The sequence below is a fragment of the Nerophis lumbriciformis genome, linkage group LG02 (genome assembly GCF_033978685.3).
Source record: "Nerophis lumbriciformis linkage group LG02, RoL_Nlum_v2.1, whole genome shotgun sequence".
Taxonomy (NCBI): domain Eukaryota; kingdom Metazoa; phylum Chordata; class Actinopteri; order Syngnathiformes; family Syngnathidae; genus Nerophis; species Nerophis lumbriciformis.
This window is the reverse complement of record NC_084549.2, coordinates 46346521-46366373: the sequence shown is the minus strand read 5'-3', so window position 1 is coordinate 46366373 and position 19853 is coordinate 46346521.

Genomic DNA, 19853 nt, shown 5'->3' with positions numbered 1-19853 from the left:
CCGATAGGGAGACGTTTTTATTTACACGATGAGTCGGGTGTGTCTTGACCTCTGCGGCGCAGGCTCCACCGAACCCCTGAGGCCGACTCACCGAACCCCTAGGGTTCGATTGAACCCAGGTTAAGAACCACTGATCTAAACCAAACATTCAATCCAATTCACCTGATTACATAAGAATTTCCCCCCAAAAATCTTTAATAAGGTCCTGATAAGAAAATGTAAGTGCAATTCTGAAAGAGTGCGTGAGTAAAACACACCCAGCTTCTCACGTACGGACATGAGCTGGTGAGATCTGAAAATAAATATAAAACTCGATTTATGTAAGGTTCATGAATAGAAAAGTTTGTATATTGAAGCAAATTTCCCCATAAGAAACAATGCAAATATGAATAATGGGTTCGAGCCTTGAAAAAAGTCCATATTTTAGTAAAGGTTTGTACATTTTGAACACGATATAAAGCGATATACAGTAGTACTATAATCAAACAAATAACAGAGGAGTGATGGATTCATTTTCTGTTTGATACCAAAGTCAACACAACAACTAGCTGAACTGTCCTCATTTGCAGTGGCCGACAAACACGCACACACACTGTCACTAGCCCTGTGGTGCACTCACAGTTTGAAATCACAAAACATCTTAACTTTAACAACCAAGTCGCTACAATGATTTGAAATTAAAAATAGAGTCCACTCGGCCTCGTTGGTTAATCGTCTTTGCCTGCTTAGGGAGGAGGCAATGTCGACAATGCTGGATACTTCCTGATGTTTCAAACCACACATCACTTGTCCATTGCTTACTTTGGACTCATTGAGCAAACAAATCTATAAACATGTAAAAAGGCTAAAAATCACAAAATAGCATAGCAGGTAACAGCAGCACTGTGATGACTGAATGAGCACCGGAGATCCAGCAGGCAGACAATGGGTGGATGAAGCATTCGTACACTGGGACAAGGTTTGTATACCAAAGCATATTTTTTATTCGGCATGCTGTTTGTAAATCGAAAAGTTCGTACAATTGAGGTGTTTGTAAATTGAGGTTCCACTACATGTGCTAGAGCAGTGGTTCTTAACCTGGGTTCGATCGAACCCTAGGGGTTCGGTGAGTCGGCCTCAGGCAGAGCCTCTGCTTTGGAGGTCAAGACACACCCAACTCATCGTGAAAATAAAAACTTCTCCCTATCGGCATATTATGGATACCCCCAAACAATGTTCCCTCTAATTTTCCATCTGATTTGCAGCTGTGTAATTAGTTGTGAGTTCATGCACTGTGTTGGTTTTGTTCTTTGAACAAGGTGATGTTCATGCACGGTTCATTTTGTGCACCAGTAAAAAAACATATAACTTTGTCTTGAATTTGTAAAAAAACAACATTTTATTTTTCACTAAAGAAGGGTTCGGTGAATGCGCGTATGAAACCGGTGGGGTTCGGTACCTCCAACAAGATTAAGAACCACTGTGCTAGAGTAAATAGTGGTAAAATAATAACAATAATAAAGGCCTAAATATTGAAGTAATTAGTAGAAGTGGGAACTGGTCGATTTAGAAAAGACTGACTGAAAATTAGTTGCATTGTGTACACATGGCATTAATATACGGTACATATACTGTATAACTTCTATTCGCATATAACGTGAAGGTAAATGTACCAAAGGTAATGTGTGATACCACCAGTGATGAGACAAAGGTTTCACCTTTTTTAAATGACTCTTTTAAGTGAACAATGGCAATCAATTGCCAATTGAGGGTTGTTCGTATGCCTACAGTACATGTCAGTGTTACTACTGTACCAAGGAGGAAATATTAGCTCCTAAAAAAAAAAGTACCGGATTGTTTAGCAGATAGGGTAGCACGGTTTAGCGTTTATATTTTTATCATGCACACCTTTATATTGTAGTTGTATTTTGTGAGGAACTCGCATGGCTACGGTAGATGTGACCCCAAAATGCATGAGACAGGAGGACGATGTGCGTAAGTCTTGTATTGTACTCAAAATAGGAAGAGCAGTCATGCATGCCGCAAAAGGTCCTCAACATAATTAATCCTTGAGTGCTGACGAACAGGTGAGGCAGGCATAAATAGCAGCCTGATTGGCAATTGCAACCAGGTGTGCCAGGCTGCCAGTCAGGGACAGGTGAAGGAAACAAGCGTTTAGGGAGACATGCAGGAAGTGGTACAAAAATAAGAGCGCTGACAGGAAATAAACACCAACTACGGAAACATAACCAGACATGAAGTGACAGATCGTCACAGTATTTATTTGTATTATAAACATAAACATTTGATTCTCATTTGTATGTTTGTTTGTGTATTGTTACAATGTTGGTGGAAAACTTCCATTTGCTTAGACTGTACATGTAGTGTGCATACTTTTAAGATAAAGTAAAATAGTGATAGCAAAAAAAAATTGTGATCTCATTGTCAAAGCATGTGGATCCCACCTAATGGATTTGAATACAATTAAATCACAAGCCAAAATAAATTATAATATTTAAGAATTAATATCACCAGTAGAAGTATTGGTTAGATATTTAGCTCTAAATAAATCTTATCTTGACAAGATGGCGGCGCCCTGATGGCAGCGGCTTGCAGACGCTCTTGGAAGTGTAGAGCGATTTGGCAAAAATACCTGTCAATTCTGTCTATTTCATGGCTGGCTCACAGCGTGGACACTTCGTGATCAGATACGACCGACAGACGATTCTGGATGTGGATAGATCGGGCCGTTATAGGCTGAAAGATGCGGGTACTTTCGACCTCCTCGCTAGCATGGGGATTCTTCGCTGGCTACATCCAGCGGCCTCGAAAGCAGCGGAGTTAAGTGCCAGCGAGGACCGTCAACGGAAGACACGTAAGCGGTGTGAGCGGAAGCAGAAGCGGGGATGCCGAGCGGGGCTAACAACAAAGCGAAAGGCTAATCCTCAAAGAAGCGCTAGTCCGGGTGAGAAGTTAGTTAAAATAGAACTAGCCAGCGCCAGGCTGGATAATACCTGCACACATAGCAACTATTTTAGAACAATACACAACTCAAAAAATGTTTTTTCTGTGTCAGAAGTCGACATGCACTCTACTGAGGTGGCAAGTTATGATGCGTTCGGTTTATCACAACATCAAGCAAACAATCGGAAAATTCCCGTCATATCAATTCCTAAATATGGTCGAAATTATTTAAATTGCACTACACATAATAAACACAACATTATTAATATTGCTACTACGGATAATTTCAACAAAAACTCCTCAAAACAGCCCACTACCTATAATATGGGCTTCTTAAACATAAGATCATTATCTTCCAAAACGTTATTAGTTAATGAGGTCATTAGAGACAATAATCTTGACATTATTGGTCTCGCCGAGACCTGTCTCAAACCAGACGATTTCTTTGCGCTGGATGAGGCGTCTCCTCCTGGCTATGCGGGAGCGCATATTGCCCGTTCCATTAAAAGGGGTGGGGGAGTTGCACTCATCCACAATAAAAACTTTAATCTTACCCCGAACCTAAATAATAAATATAACTCGTTTGAGATGCTTACTATGAGGTTTGTCACACCGCTGCCTCTCCACCTGGCTGTTATCTACCGCCCCCCAGGACCCAATTCGGACTTCATCAGTGAATTTTCAGAGTTCGTTGCTGATTTAGTGACGCACGCCGACAATATAATCATAATGGGGGACTTTAATATCCATATGAATACCCCATCGGACCCTCAGTGCATGGCGCTCCAGACTATAATTGATAGCTGTGGTCTTACACAAATAATAAATGAACCTACGCATCGCAACGGAAATACGATAGATCTAGTGCTGGTCAGGGGTGTCACCACCTCCAAAGTTACGATACTCCCGTATACTAAAGTAATGTCCGATCATTACCTTATAAAATTCGAAGTTCTGACTCATTGTCAACAAACTAATAATAATAACTACTATAGCAGCCGCAACATTAATGCTGCCACAACGATGACTCTTGCTGGCCTACTGCCTTCGGTAATGGCACCATTCCCAAATTATGTCGGCTCTATTGATAATCTCACTAACAACTTTAACGACGCCCTGCGCGACACCATTGATAGTATAGCACCGCTAAAGCTTAAAAGAGCCCCTAAAAAGCGCACCCCATGGTTTACAGAAGAAACTAGAGCCCATAAATTATCATGTAGAAAGCTGGAACGCAAATGGCGCGCTACTAAACTTGAGGTTTTCCATCAAGCATGGAGTGATACACATGCTTACCCTAGCTAAAGCTAAATATTACTCAAATCTCATCCACCTCAACAAAAATGATCCGAAATTTTTGTTTAGTACAGTAGCATCGCTAACCCAACAAGGGACTCCTCCCAGTAGCTCCACCCACTCAGCAGATGATTTTATGAATTTCTTTAATAAGAAAATTGAACTCATTAGAAAGGAGATTAAAGACAATGCATCGCAGCTACAACTGGGTTCTATTAACACAGATACGACTGTATCTACGAAGGATACCGCCCTCCAAAATAGTTTCTCTCTCTTTGATGAAATAACATTAGAGGAATTGTTAAGATGTGTCAATGGGACAAAACAAACAACATGTTTACTTGACCCATTTCCTGGGAAACTTATTAAGGAGCTTTTTGTATTATTAGGTCCATCAGTGCTAAATATTATAAACTTATCACTTTCCTCTGGCACTGTTCCACTAGCATTCAAAAAAGCGGTTATTCATCCTTTGCTCAAAAGACCTAACCTCGATCCTGACCTCATGGTAAACTACCGGCCGGTGTCCCACCTTCCGTTTATCTCGAAAATCCTCGAAAAAATTGTCGCACAGCAGCTAAATGAACACTTAATGTCTAACAATCTCTGTGAACCTTTTCAATCCGGTTTCAGGGCAAATCACTCTACGGAGACAGCCCTCGCAAAAATGACTAATGATCTACTGCTAACGATGGATTCTGATGCGTTATCTATGTTGCTGCTTCTTGATCTTAGCGCTGCTTTCGATATCGTCGATCATAATATTTTATTAGAGCGTATCAAAACACGTATTGGTATGTCAGACTTAGCCTTGTCGTGGTTTAACTCTTATCTTACTGACAGGATGCAGTGCGTCTCCCATAACAATGTGACCTCGGACTATGTTAAGGTAACGTGCGGAGTCCCCCAAGGTTCGGTTCTTGGCCCTGCACTCTTTAGTATTTACATGCTGCCGCTAGGCGACATCATACGCAAATACGGTGTTAGCTTTCATTGCTATGCTGATGACACCCAACTCTACATGCCCCTAAAGCTGACCAACACGCCGGATTGTAGTCAGCTGGAGGCGTGTCTTAATGAAATTAAACAATGGATGTCGGCTAACTTCTTGCAACTCAACACTAAGAAAACGGAAATGCTGATTATCGGTCCTGCTAAACACCGACATTTATTTTATAATACCACCTTAACATTTGACAACCAAACAATTACACAAAGCGACTCAGTAAAGAATCTGGGTATTATCTTCGACCCAACTCTCTCCTTTGAGTCAGACATTAAGAGTGTTACTAAAACGGCCTTCTTTCATCTCCATAATATCGCTAAAATTCGTTCCATTTTGTCCACTAGTGACGCTGAGATCATTATTCATGCGTTCGTTACGTCTCGTCTCGATTACTGTAACGTATTATTTTCGGGTCTCCCTATGTCTAGCATTAAAAGATTACAGTTGGTACAAAATGCGGCTGCTAGACTTTTGACAAGAACAAGAAAGTTTGATCATATTACGCCTATACTGGCTCACCTGCACTGGCTTCCTGTGCACTTAAGATGCGACTTTAAGGTTTTACTACTTACGTATAAAATACTACATGGTCTAGCTCCAGCCTATCTTACCGATTGTATTGTACCATATGTCCCGGCAAGAAATCTGCGTTCAAAGAACTCCGGCTTATTAGTGATTCCCAGAGCCCAAAAAAAGTCTGCGGGCTATAGAGCGTTTTCTATTCGGGCTCCAGCACTATGGAATGCCCTCCCGGTAACAGTTAGAGATGCTACCTCAGTAGAAACATTTAAGTCCCATCTCAAAACTCATTTGTATACTCTAGCCTTTGAATAGCCCCCCTTTTTTAGACCAGTTGATCTGCCGTTTCTTTTCTTTTCTCCTCTGCTCCCCCCTATCCCTTGTGGAGGGGAAGACACACAGATCCGGTGGCCATGGATGGGGTGCTGGCTGTCCGGGGTCGGGACCCGGGGTGGACCGCTCGCCTGTATATTGGTTGGGAACATCTCTGCGCTGCTGACCCGTCTCCGCTCGGGATGGTTTCCTGCTGACCCCACTGTGGACTGGACTCTTACTGTTATGCTGGATCCACTATGGACTGGACTCTCACAATATTATGTTAGACCCACTCGACATCCATTGCATTCGGTCTCCCTAGAGGGGGGGGGGTTACCCACATATGCGGTCCTCTCCAAGGTTTCTCATAGTCATTCACATCGACGTCCCACTGGGGTGAGTTTTTCCTTGCCCTTATGTGGGCTATACCGAGGATGTCGTTGTGGCTTGTGCAGCCCTTTGAGACACTTGTGATTTAGGGCTATATAAATAAACATTGATTGATTGATTGATCTTATAACTGCTTAACATTTCCTTATATTAAGAGCTTCACTGAAAATTCAGTTATGTTTGCATAATGATAATAAAGAATCCTGAAATCTTGAATCTACAAATGATTGCTACCTCCATGTTTGAGTTGTATAACAAAATATAGCAATTTGTCAGTCTTTTGGACAGGTGTTTTACAGGAACAGCTCCTCAAGATCCAGCTCTCTTGAAGGAGCCATTAATCCCAAATCGAGATAACACATGCAAGAGGCAGGGGCAGACCCGACTGCAGAAAAACATTTAAAGGGACCGGCCCTATTATGCAAAACAAACTTTTCAAACCTTGTGGTATCTGCTTATGTGTATTTGGGATCTGCATAAGTCCTAAACATTTGAAATTAATCCGTTGACGCATTGCAGCGATATTAATAAAATACTCTTGCCTTCCTTCAAACTTCTGCCAAACTAGCCATTTCATTCAAATCAATCAATCAATCAATCAATCAATCAATCAACGTTTATTTATATAGCCCTTAACCACAAGTGTCTCAAAGGGCTGCACAAGCCACAATGACATCCCACATCAGGGCAAGAAAAAACTCAACCCAATGGGAACAACAAGAAACCTTGAAACCCCCAACTGTGATGTTTTTCCCGAGTAAGCGGATTATCCATATACGGTAGACATGTACCCAAATATCTTAGCGCGAGTCCGCCATTTTTAATTTATGCACGAGCATCTGTAGTCCAAAACATGTCCTTGGTGAAACTCAATGAAGGAAAATGCTCTGTTGTTTGGTTGCTTTAACTAGTGCAAGTCACTACACAAACTTTCAGCCTTATCTGAAGTAAGAAATGCCTTACTTTTAACTTTTATGATTCGTGGCAATGTGCCTTCAACTGTGAAGAAATCACTCCGAGTTTGTGAAAAGCAAAGCACTTGGAAGAGTCCTCCTTCACAACGCTGTGCCAGTATGAAGATTGATTTTTTAATAAACTACTTCAAATAGCTGGCTCGGTGACAACTATGTATGGCAATGGAGGAGACTATTAAATAGTAAGCAATAACAGTAGGTTAGAAATGTGTGAATGATAGGTTAGCAATGTAAGCTTGATATGTTGTGTAGCGAGCTTAGCCTTTTAATGTAAGATAACAGTGTCACCTTCCTGCAGCAAAATGAAGAATAATTTTCCTAAAAACTACAGTGGTATATTTCTGATCGGGTCACTCTCCCAGAACAGAGTGACTGTGTGATGAACCAAGAAGACGCCAATGAGGAATCGTTGAACAAAAAGCTTTATTTGTTTCAGCGAGCCTCAGACTGGAACTGCAGCTTCCAGGAGGAAGCGTGTGGGCCTGATTACTCCCCCGATGTCCTCTCGGACCACTGTCCTTAAATACCTTTTGCACAAAGACCCTTACTCTTTGTAATTCTAGCCTTGAGGCCGGCCAGTCTGGCCATAGCCCAGTTTGTTGTTTGGCCAGTCAATCTATTTCCTAGCCGTATCCCTATGCTCAGTTTGAGTCAGGTGACCTCTGACACCTGATCCCTACTCCTGCCTGTGGGGTATCCTACCAGATGTCACTAATGTTTTCATGATCACTCCTAAAATCCAAGCCTGCATTCCTCTAGGATTCCAATTGTTCTGGGGGCAACAGCCACCACTCTCTGGATGAGCTATTATGGACATCTATCTGCACCTGAAGCTATTTAAGGGCATATTTCCTTTATAGAATAATCCCCTAAAAGATTCTGTGACCAAATACAAATGCATGCTAGTTAACAATCGTAGAGGAACAATGTACATAACACAATTCACCTCACTACTTTTAATTGGATCAGTAACCCAGTCTGTATTTGGCAATGGACCAGTTAGTAATAAAATCAATTGTTATATTAGCGAAGCAGCTTGTTGCGTAGCTCATAGCCTTTAGCCTCTTTTGTTTACAACTCAAAGCAGCTGTGCAGCGAAGTTATTTGCATGATATAGAATAGGAAACCATTTTGTTTAGGATCTAGCCTTATAAAGTGACAGACTCGGTAAACGTTTAACCTTAGCCAGCGTGTAGTACGAGACCTGTTCTGCAGCAAAGCTTAGTTCCATTTTGCCGTCCTTACACATCTTTGCGTCCTTGAGCCGACAACAAAATAAGATGACCCGCTGATCTCGCTTTATCATTTGGGATTTGTGTTGTGGTGAGATTCTGTTTATAACATATAGTTTGTGGCGGTCACCAATGTCAATAGTGCAGCATAAATGCGGCGCGGGGACGAAGGCTCAATCAGCATGAAGGTGCATGGTGAAGGTGCCTCTCAGAAAGAACCATTTTAAAAATGGAGCAAAAAGTAGCTTCAAAATAGGTTTGTGAAACAAAATCCATGCAAATTTTGGATCCAAAAAACACCATTATGTGTTATGTAGACCACAAGGAAGTGTTTTAGATGTCAACAAAAAGTCATAGTGTGACCCCTTTAAGGGGCGGTATAAAAAATTTTCAGGGGGGCAAATTTTTTACCTATAATTTATTTGCTTTAGGTTGAACAATGGCTCTGTGACCACCCCTACAGTGCAGATAAATAATGTCCCCCTTACTAAAAAGGGACAGTTCATCCCCAAATCCCAAAAAACAAACAAACAAAATAGCACCATACAACTTCACTTCTACTGGAAACAGAAGCGCTGATGTCAACCTGAACACTGAAGTAAACATTCAAACAGTATGAATGAAGTAAACATTCAAACAGTATGAATGTTTACTCAAGTGTTACTGTTGACTTCAGAGTTTACGTTTCGAGTGCAAGTGAATGGCACTGCTTACTCCTCACTTCCGTTCGCGTCGTCACTTCATGTTCACATATTTTTTGGGAAAAAATGACGGATGTCCATCCCAAACACCACAGCTAACTCTCTGAGCAACTGTGACCACGAACATCAAGTACTAACAGTGTACCCTCCCATGAGTATGACTCAGTGACCCGCCTTCACAACCTGTAATTGGTCAGTACGTTACCTTCGTTGGTTGGTTGGATTGCTTGAATTGTATGTCGACAAACCGCGATAAGAATACTCGCGCGTGGGCCACTTCTATGTAAAAAAACAAAACAAATAAAATCAACAGCTTCAAGACCAAGCTGCCGGTACTGGGCAGGGCAATTTAGTGGTAGATGTGTCAGCTTGTTTGCTAATACTTGCTGTTCTTTTTAAAAAAAAAGAAAAGGTTATGTGAGAGAAAAAAAAGGACCACAGCACTGTTCATCTGTCCAGGGCATGATTTGCTGTCAGTATCGGACCACAATCCCATAGCTGTGTGCCAAGTCTTCTTCCTCCCTGAAACACTGTCTCGACAAACCACGCCATTCTGAGCCCAGTGGGTGAGGTCAGGGTGCTAAGATTAAGGTTGGGTTCGCCCTAGAGAGCTATGTTTTAGGCTGTTATTTATCACATTTCAAACCTGGGTTAGGAGGTGGGGAGGAGCAGGGGTCATGGCTGCAGGAAATTGGTAGGGAGGGCACGGCTGCAACACTTCCACAGACATTTCAACAAGGCTCGCTCCCGCAATGAACGACCTCCTTGGTGAAACTCTCAGGCAGGAAATGCAAAGATCGACCAACATTTAGCATCCTTCCGCCCAGCAAGAAGTAAGAAAAGCTTTTCCAAAGTTCCAGCAGCCAACTCACTAACAGAGCAGACATCGCCCCAAACCACTTGTGAGATGTCATTTTTTTCCCCTCACACTACTTCGCTCCACACAGCTGAGGCTGCAGCTTAGAAAGGTGAGGCGGTTGATCCTGGAGAGGGCAGCTTCTACCTCCAGCATGCACAGACTCCAGTGTGGCCAGGATGAAAGGCAGTTGGAGGGGAGCCGACTGTAAGAGGCTGTGAATGTGTATTGATGTTGGAAATAATGAACTGACTCCTTATTGATCCACAGAGGAGAAAAATGTAGAAATACAACTGGTAAATATTTCTGTCTTAAATACCTGCTAAATAGTGACCATTTATTTATTTTCCCTTCGTTTATACTGGTTGTCCCTTTTTATATAAACTGGGACAACAATCCTAAATTGATGTTTTCTATAGGGCAGTTCACATTTTAAAAATGATTTCTGGGTCAATAGTTACTCTTTTTTTACTTACGACATTGGAGCAATACATATATGGAGATAAGTTTGTGTATTTTGTATGCAATTAAACAAAAAGATGTGCAAATAAAAGGGTTTGTAAACATAAATAACTGATATGATATTTAAATAAAGATTGAATGTGACCCTGTCACATTCACTCGTCTTATCAGGCGATTCACACACACGTTTAGTTCCATTCTCAATCTCCCACTTCACATCCTCACATCCATCATCTTTTCGTACCTCATTCTCTAAATCGCTTTTAATTTCTCTTTGAGGTCTCTCAGTACATCTGAGTTTTGTGGCACCAGTTGCTTTGTTCTGCTGCTGTTCGCCAAACTTTTAGGCTGTAATTACTGGACTGTGCTACCTGGAATGGGCTTAACCTGTGTGGTTGGTTCCAGTTATGGCGGTGTTGTTTCCTCGAGACCCAGCCTCCTCTAGAGACAGGAGGTGGCACTTGTTCTTTCAGGCTCCTGAAAGGTTGACGTTAGCAACCTGATATATTCAGAAATATTTTCCTGCTGTGATTTCTGGGTTGCTAAATCAGAAGTCGGGGGTTGTTGGGAATATATACACATACAGTATATACATATAGTATAAATGTAAAGTTAATGTACCAATGATTGTCACACACACACGAGGTGTGGTGAAATTAACCTCTGCATTTGACCCATCCCCTTGTTCACCCCCTGGGAGGTGAGGGGAGCAGTGAGCAGCAGCGGTGGCCATGCCTGGGTATAATTTTTGGTGATTCAACCCCCAATTCCAACCTTGATGCTGAGTGCCAAGCAGGGAGGTAATCGGCCCCATTTTTATAGTCTTTGGTATTACTCGGCCAGGGTTTGAACTCATGACCTACCGATATCAGGGCGGACACTCTAACCACAAGGCCACTGAGCAGTATACACACAGACACGTGTATATATACATATGTATACACACCAATGACGTGCAGTCAGGGGAGGCAGGGGAGGCGGGGCTTCACGTGCCATCATGGAAAGAAAAAAAATGTAAAAAGAAAAACAAATAATTCAATTGTTATATGTATCCAGTGATTATACTATAGAGTTATTTTCCATTTAACTTCACCAGTTTTAGATTATTTTTTATTCAAAATCGCTGAATTTTCACATTTGCCGTTCAAATACTGAGAAGAGACTTGCGGTGAGTCACCAGCCAGTTGAGGCACGTTACTGAGTGAGCCTCACCATGGATTGCGCAATGACTCGTCTAACTGCTGGCCTGCTGTGCAGTGAGACCGTATTGCTATATGAATTATATTATACATTTCCATAGTTTAGTTAGCTGAGGTATATAATGTACAGTGTATTTTGTCAACAACTGTATGTGTGTAACATATTTATTGTGCTGAGCAATCATAAAACGGCTGCGAAGACGCACTGTGTGAGGCTCGCAGTAATCCCACCTCCTGGTGGTAGAGGGCGGTAGTGATCCCAGGGAGCATTTCTGCGACTACTCGGCTGCAGAAGAAGTGACAACAAGCAGCAACAGTTAGCAGCGATTGTTTATTTTTCCCTCTTGCCTGGACTATTAACATGGAGGATTACATATCTAAAATAAAACAGTTTTCTAAACTGGACTTTCAATCGAAGCAAAAGGTAATACTTAAAGGAAGATCTCCATCGAGACAGAGAGACTTTTAAAACTGAAGAAAGATAAGGAAGACTTCTATAAACAAGTTATCGATGCTTTTGTTCAGTAGGAGCGGCGCATGGACTTCATTTATAAGTAAAGGTAAGACCATAATAACATTTTTTTTTATTAAATGTACTTTTTTGTGTGCTACAGTTTGTATGTGTAAAGTTAAAGTTAAGTTAAAGTACCAATGATTGTCACACACACTGTGTGGTGAAATTTGTCCTCTGCATTTGACCCATTCCCTTGCTCACCCCCTGGGAGGTGAGGGGAGCAGTGGGCAGCAGCCGCGCCGCACCCGGGAATCATTTTTGGTGATTTAACCCCCAATTCCAACCCTTGATGCTGAGTGCCAAGCAGGGAAGAATGCTGGTATGAGCTTTTAAACATAACCCGTTAACTGCTGCCAATCAAATGGTGAATAAGATACTCTTTAGGGTTCATATGTTTGTAAATCTGACTGTGATGAAGTCAGTGCCTCACCAGCCATGAACCTCACCGCACGTCACTGATACACACATATATTCACATATATACGGTGTGTACACACACACACACACACACACACACACACACACACACACACACACACACACACACACACACATGCACACGCACGCACACACGCACACACATTTATTTACAAACCCCAAAACTAGTGAAGTTGGCACACTGTGTAAATAATAAATAAAAACAGAATACAATGATTTGCAAATCCTTTTCAACTTACCGGTATATTAAATTGAATAGACTGCAAAGACAAGATACTTAACGTTTAAAATGTAAAACTTTGTTATTTTTTGCAAATATTAGCTCATTTGGAATTTGATACCTGCAACATGTTTCAAAAAAAGCCCGAGCTCATCTAAGATGGACTGATGCAAAGTGTAAAAGTGTTCTGTGGTCCACATTTGAAATTGTTTTTGGAAACTGTGGATGTTGTGTCCTCCGGAACTAAGAGGAAAAGAACCATCGGATTGTTATAGGCGCAAAGTTGAAAAGCCAGCATCTGTGATGGTATGGGCATGTATTTGTGCCCAAGGCATGCATAACTGACACATCTGAGAAGGCACCATTAATGCTGAAAGGTACATACAGGTTTTGGAGCAACATATGTTGCCATCCAAGCAACGTTATCATGGACGCCCCTGCTTATGTCAGCAAGACAATGCCAAGCCATGTGTTACAACAGTGTGGCGTCATAGTAAAAGAGTGCAGGTACTAGACTGGCCTGCCTGTAGTCCAGACCTGTCTCCCATTGAAAATGTGTGGTGCATTATGAAGCGTAAAATACGACAATCGAGACCCCGGACTGTTGAACAACTTAAACTGTACATCAAGCAAGAATGGGAAAGAATACCACCTGAAAAGCTTCAAAAATTGGTCTTCTCGGTTTCCAAACGTTAACTGAGTGTTGTTAAAAGGAAAGGCCATGTAACACAGTGGTAAAAATTTCCCTGTGCCAACTTTTTAGTAATGTGTTGCTGCCAACAAATTCTAAGTTAATGATTATTTGTAAACAAAAAAAAAAAAGTTATTCTCAGTTCGAACATTAAATATCTTGTCTTTGCAGTTTATTCAATTGAATATAATGATTTGCAAATCATTGTATTCTGTTTTTATTTATGAATTACACAACGTGCCAACTTCACTGATTTTGGGTTTTGTATATAGATATATATATATATATATATAAATAAATGTATATGTATATTTACACACACACAGTGTCAATACGTGGACCTTGGGGTTTGTTTTCCCGGAATGCAAAGGAAAGTTGGCGCGGGCAAGGCGTGAATGTAAGTACATCTTTTATTTTAAACACTAACAGATTACAAAAAAGGAAGCAAACAAAAGGCGCTCACAATGGCGGAGAACAAACTAGACTAATGAAACAAAACTTGCACAAAGGCAGAATCTATGAACAATAAACAAAAACTTACTTGGCATGGAACTATGGAAGCATAAAGACAAACAGAGGTAGCAGGGGTTTCAGAAGTAGCATGGTATGAAAGGATAATGTCACCAGGACGAACAACAGAAACAGACAGGCTTAAATAGCAGTGACATGATCAGTGAACACAGGTGCGTGACTCAAAACGTGAAACAGGTGCGTGACATGACAGGTGAAAACTAATGGGTTGCTATGGTGACAAAACAAGCAAAAGTGCACAAAGAGTTTGCATGTTCTCCCTGTGACTGCGTGGATTCCCTCCGGGTACTCCGGCTTCCTCCCACCTCCAAAGACATGCACCTGGGGATAGGTTGATTGGCAACACTAAATTGGCCCTAGTGTGTAAATGTGAGTGTCAATGTTAAAGTTAAAGTACCACTGATAGTCACACACACACTAGGTGTGGTGAAATTATCCTCTGCATTTGATCCATCCCCTTGTTCCACCCCCTGAAAGGTGAGGGGGGCAGTGAGCAGCAGCGGTGGCCGCGCTCGGGAATCATTTTTGTGATTTAACCCCCTATTCCAACTCTTTGTCTGTCTACCTGTGTTGGCCCTGCGATGAGGTGGCGACTTGTTCAGGGTATGCCTCACCTACCACCCGAATCCAGCTGAGATAGGCTCTTGCACCTCCCGCAACACCGAAAGGGACAAGCGGTAAAAAATGGATGGATGAATATGCGGAATTAATTCAAAGTGCTGTTCCTTAACCACAAAAAGTAAGTAAAAAAATGTAGTATTTAGATGTGGATTTTTACAGAGATTATATCATGATCTGTTTAAACGCAGGGCATTTATTGAGATAGTGATAAGATAAATAAATACAAAATCATCATTTATAGGGTACTTTCTATTGAGAAGTAGCTGTCCCTATTCTTGACCCCTAAATCTCTATTTATGAAAATACCACTTAAAACATTTGTTTCAATTATGTAATTTAAAATATATTTATGATTAACTTTAAACATAGGTTGAAAGACAGATTTTTAGAGTTTTAGAGGTGTGGCCAATTCTAGATTTAAGCCACGCCCCCGTATTTTTGACTAGGAAGTGACATTGCATTGCATTACTGCATGGTAAGTCACTTAATCCTATAGTTTTTAAATAAATGTGTTCCAAAGTCTGAAAATCAGTGTGTGTCTTTAAAAATGGTGACTATACCGAACACATTATCTTTAATTATGTAAACTTTTTTTAGCTTTTATGCAACATATTATGATTTTTTGAGTGTATAACTCTTCAAATATGTTTTTGCTAGCATTATTTAGTTATGCGCAAAGTTAGCTGGAATTGTCACACCCGAAACATATGATAATGTTTCGGTGGGGACATGATCATCTCAGTAGTGACAAAATGAAATGGAAAGTAGTTTAAAAGTATCATTTTGAAATATTTGTGTTCTTAAAGTCTTAATATAAGTGATTGTCCTTAAAAATCATCATTTTAATAATCTATTTCAAGCAAATAAGCTTGTTTTTAATGTGCTGCTAGTTTCTATCTGTAATTGCAGAGTTCAGGGAGAAAGAATCAAGACACCAACATGCTTAAACCAAAATAAAAAAGTGACAAAGGAAGGTTGAGAGAATATGGAGAAAGACTGAAGGCTAATCCAGTTAAACACCAAGAATATTTGAAGAAGGAACGCGAAAGAATGAAAAAAAGAACGGAAGGAGGAGAGTTGAGAATCATCAACGATTTATCGGCGAGGGAGCAAAGGAAAGCTAACCCTAGACTTGGAGGGGAAAGACTACGTTTACACTGCTGGCCAAAGTGGCCCAAATCGGATTTTTTCCAGCTGACTGTTCAGATTATAAATAAAATGTGATCTTTGTCAGACTGCAGTGTAAACACGCACAGGAACCAATGTGGCCTCGATGTCACTTACATGCCAGTTCAAATAAGTGAAAACAAAGAAAGTTGACTGGACTCTGTAAATGAACAAGGTTCAACATTGTATTGACCACAAAACATACATGTTCGTAATATTTCCAACATCAAGCCTGTTATGACTTAATGTTAAGCAATAAGGTTAAGACAATATGACACAGCCTTGCAAACAAATCAGTGGTCACTACCAAAACATGAGCAGTCACTACCAAAACACTGGGTGTTTACAAAAAAAGAAAATATATTGAGTTATCAACTGAAATATTATCATATCGATAGATTAATTGTATGTTACATTTTATAAATCATTAACACTGAAATAAATCTGATCAGTGTTGTGCATTTTAGAAAGAAATATTGCGTATCTAAGGGAGAGCCCCGCCACCCGGCGGAGGAAACTCATTTCGGCCGCTTGTACCCGTGATCTTGTCCTTTCGGTCATAACCCAAAGCTCATGACCATAGGTGAGGATGGGAACGTAGATCGACCGGTAAATTGAGAGCTTTGCCTTCCGGCTCAGCTCCTTCTTCACCACAACGGATCGATACAGCGTCCGCATTACTGAAGACGCCGCACCGATCCGCCTGTCGATCTCACGATCCACTCTTCCCTCACTCGTGAACAAGACTCCGAGGTACTTGAACTCCTCCACTTGGGGCAAGATCTCCTCCCCAGCCCGGAGATGACACTCCACCCTTTTCCGGGCGAGAACCATGGACTCGGACTTGGAGGTGCTGATTCTCATCCCAGTCGCTTCACACTCAGCTGCGAACCGATCCAGTGAGAGCTGAAGATCCTGGCTAGATGAAGCCATCAGGACCACATCATCTGCAAAAAGCAGAGACCTAATCCTGCAGCCACCAAACCGAATCCCCTCAACGCCTTGACTGCGCCTAGAAATTCTGTCCATAAAAGTTATGAACAGAATCGGTGACAAAGGGCAGCCTTGGCGGAGTCCAACCCTCACCGGAAACGTGTCCGACTTACTGCCGGCAATGCGAACCAAGCTCTGACACTGATCATACAGGGAGCGGACCGCCACAATCAGACAGTCCGAAACCCCATATTCTCTGAGCACTCCCCACAGGACTTCCCGAGGGACACGGTCGAATGCCTTCTCCAAGTCCACAAAGCACATGTAGACTGGTTGGGCAAACTCCCATGAACCCTCAAGGACCCTGCCGAGAGTATAGAGCTGGTCCACAGTTCCACGACCAGGACGAAAACCACACTGTTCCTCCTGAATCCGAGGTTCGACTATCCGGCGTAGCCTCCTCTCCAGTACACCTGAATAGACCTTACCGGGAAGGCTGAGGAGTGTGATCCCACGATAGTTAGAACACACCCTCCGGTTCCCCTTTTTAAAGAGAGGAACCACCACCCCGGTCTGCCAATCCAAAGGTACTGCCCCCGATGTCCACGCGATGCTGCAGAGTCTTGTCAACCAAGACAGCCCCACAGCATCCAGAGCCTTAAGGAACTCCGGGCGGAACTCATCCACCCCCGGGGCCTTGCCACCGAGGAGCTTTTTAACTACCTCAGCAACCTCAGCCCCAGAAATAGGAGAGCCCACCACCCTTAGAGATAGGGCGAGAAGCTCTGTCATCCGGGGAGAGCTCAAAGTAAAGCCGCTGCTCCTCCACATCGAGAGGAGCCAGATGAGGTGGTTCGGGCATCTAGTCAGGATGCCACCCGAGCGCCTCCCTAGGGAGTTGTTTAGGTCACGTCCGACCGGTAGGAGGCCACGAGGAAGACCCAGGACACGTTGGGAAGACTATGTCTCCCGGCTGGCCTGGGAACGCCTCGGTATCCCCCGGGAGGAGCTGGACGAAGTGGCTGGGGAGAGGGAAGTCTGGGCTTCCCTGCTTAGGCTGCTGCCCCCGCGACCCGACCTCGGATAAGCGGAAGAAGATGGATGGATGGATGGAGATTGCGTATCGATTTTGAAGAATGGTGCATATTAAAGTAAAAACATTTGTAAAAAAAAAAAAAAAAAAAACATTTATGGATTTTATTGTCAAAAAAACCTCAATAATTATTTTTCTAAATAATATTCACGCAAAGGAAATAAGCATTATTTTAACAGGTTAACATAATATTTTTTATTCTTAATTGAATGCCGTGTTTCGGTAGTGACAAACTTGGGGAGAGGAAAAACATTCCAAAATATTCTGAAAATAGAACATTAAAGTTGACTCCTCTTTTTCTAGAAATGTGTACTTCTGATATTGTTCAATATATATAGGGACAAAGTTCTGGGAATAAAACTTTATTTCCAACCTCACTTTGAACCACATATATATATATATATATATATATATATATATATATATATATATATATATATATATATATAATTAACAAATTACATTGCTTTTCATTTTGCTATAACTGTGTTACCTGATGTGATCAAAAACAGATAAAACATACACAATAATCACCAGTCCATTAATAATAAATCTATGAAAAAATTTATAAAAGAAACATCCAACAAGTTGTAAGCCTTCAATTAATTAGTGGCCACAATAAAGCGTACCCTGGAACAGCCAGAAACTCCAGAGATAAAATTACAATTCAGTGATGTCATGGTAGCAAAACATGTGCCACATTTCTAAAACACATAAGACTATGACCTAAAAGAAATAGGTTGACAAACTGATCATTTAGTTTGTGAAAGTTGTCACTTTATAAATAAAATTGGTATGCTATGTTATTGACAAAGTATGATGTAAAATATTTTCAACTCATTATAGTGTGAGTCATTAAAGAACACATGGTTTGAGACTTGTATCCCTTATTCCTTTTTTTTTTTCAGTACGCAAGAGACACCTCTTAAAAAATAGCTCAAAACGTTTACTGTGAATACATTTTAAATCACTCTTTCACTTGTGAGTGAAATTTCAGCAACGTTACTATACTTTAACGTTGGTGCAATGTTAAGACATTTACCCCATGCATGTCAGCGTGTGTATGTGGGCTGTACTTGTTCCTCGGAGCACATGGGCCTCATCTCAAGTCTCACCAGAGACTTGTTGTCTAAGATTAATGAAGGTCACCGGAATCCTCCAAAGTATTCAGATAATTAAGGCTTTGTTTATCAAAAACAAGTTATATTAAGAGTAAAAAGATGTATGGTAATTATTCATAATCTTAACAATTCAAGTGTAGCCACCTCATTTGTGCCTTTAATTCTTCTTGTTAATGTTTTGCATAAATCTGCATAATTAGTCTAGTTGCCTGTTATATTTTTGACAGCTACTCAGTTCGTGTGCACTAAAGGGTATCAAATGTGCTGCTTGCTGCATACTTATATAGTGGCTGCATGGTTGGAGCTGCACGGCATATTTCAGCCGTCAAATCAGCTGTGTGTGGCTGATATGCACACTGAGAATCGGGTGTTTTTTATCATTTGAACTAATCAAATGCTTCAACTTGATGTTGTTAAATTGAAGGCTTTTCATATAAAAATACATCTGAATGGTGTACATTAAATGTAGTTAATACTTAAGGGTTTTCTCAAATTGCACAGGTCTTTTTTGAGATAGTTGCAGCCTAAGTGCCTGATTTAAAGCGTTTCTTCAAAATATCAGTGATTTTATGGTGTTTGTTTGGGGACACAGTGAAATTTGCAATTGATAGTTGCTCTTTAGTAAAATAGG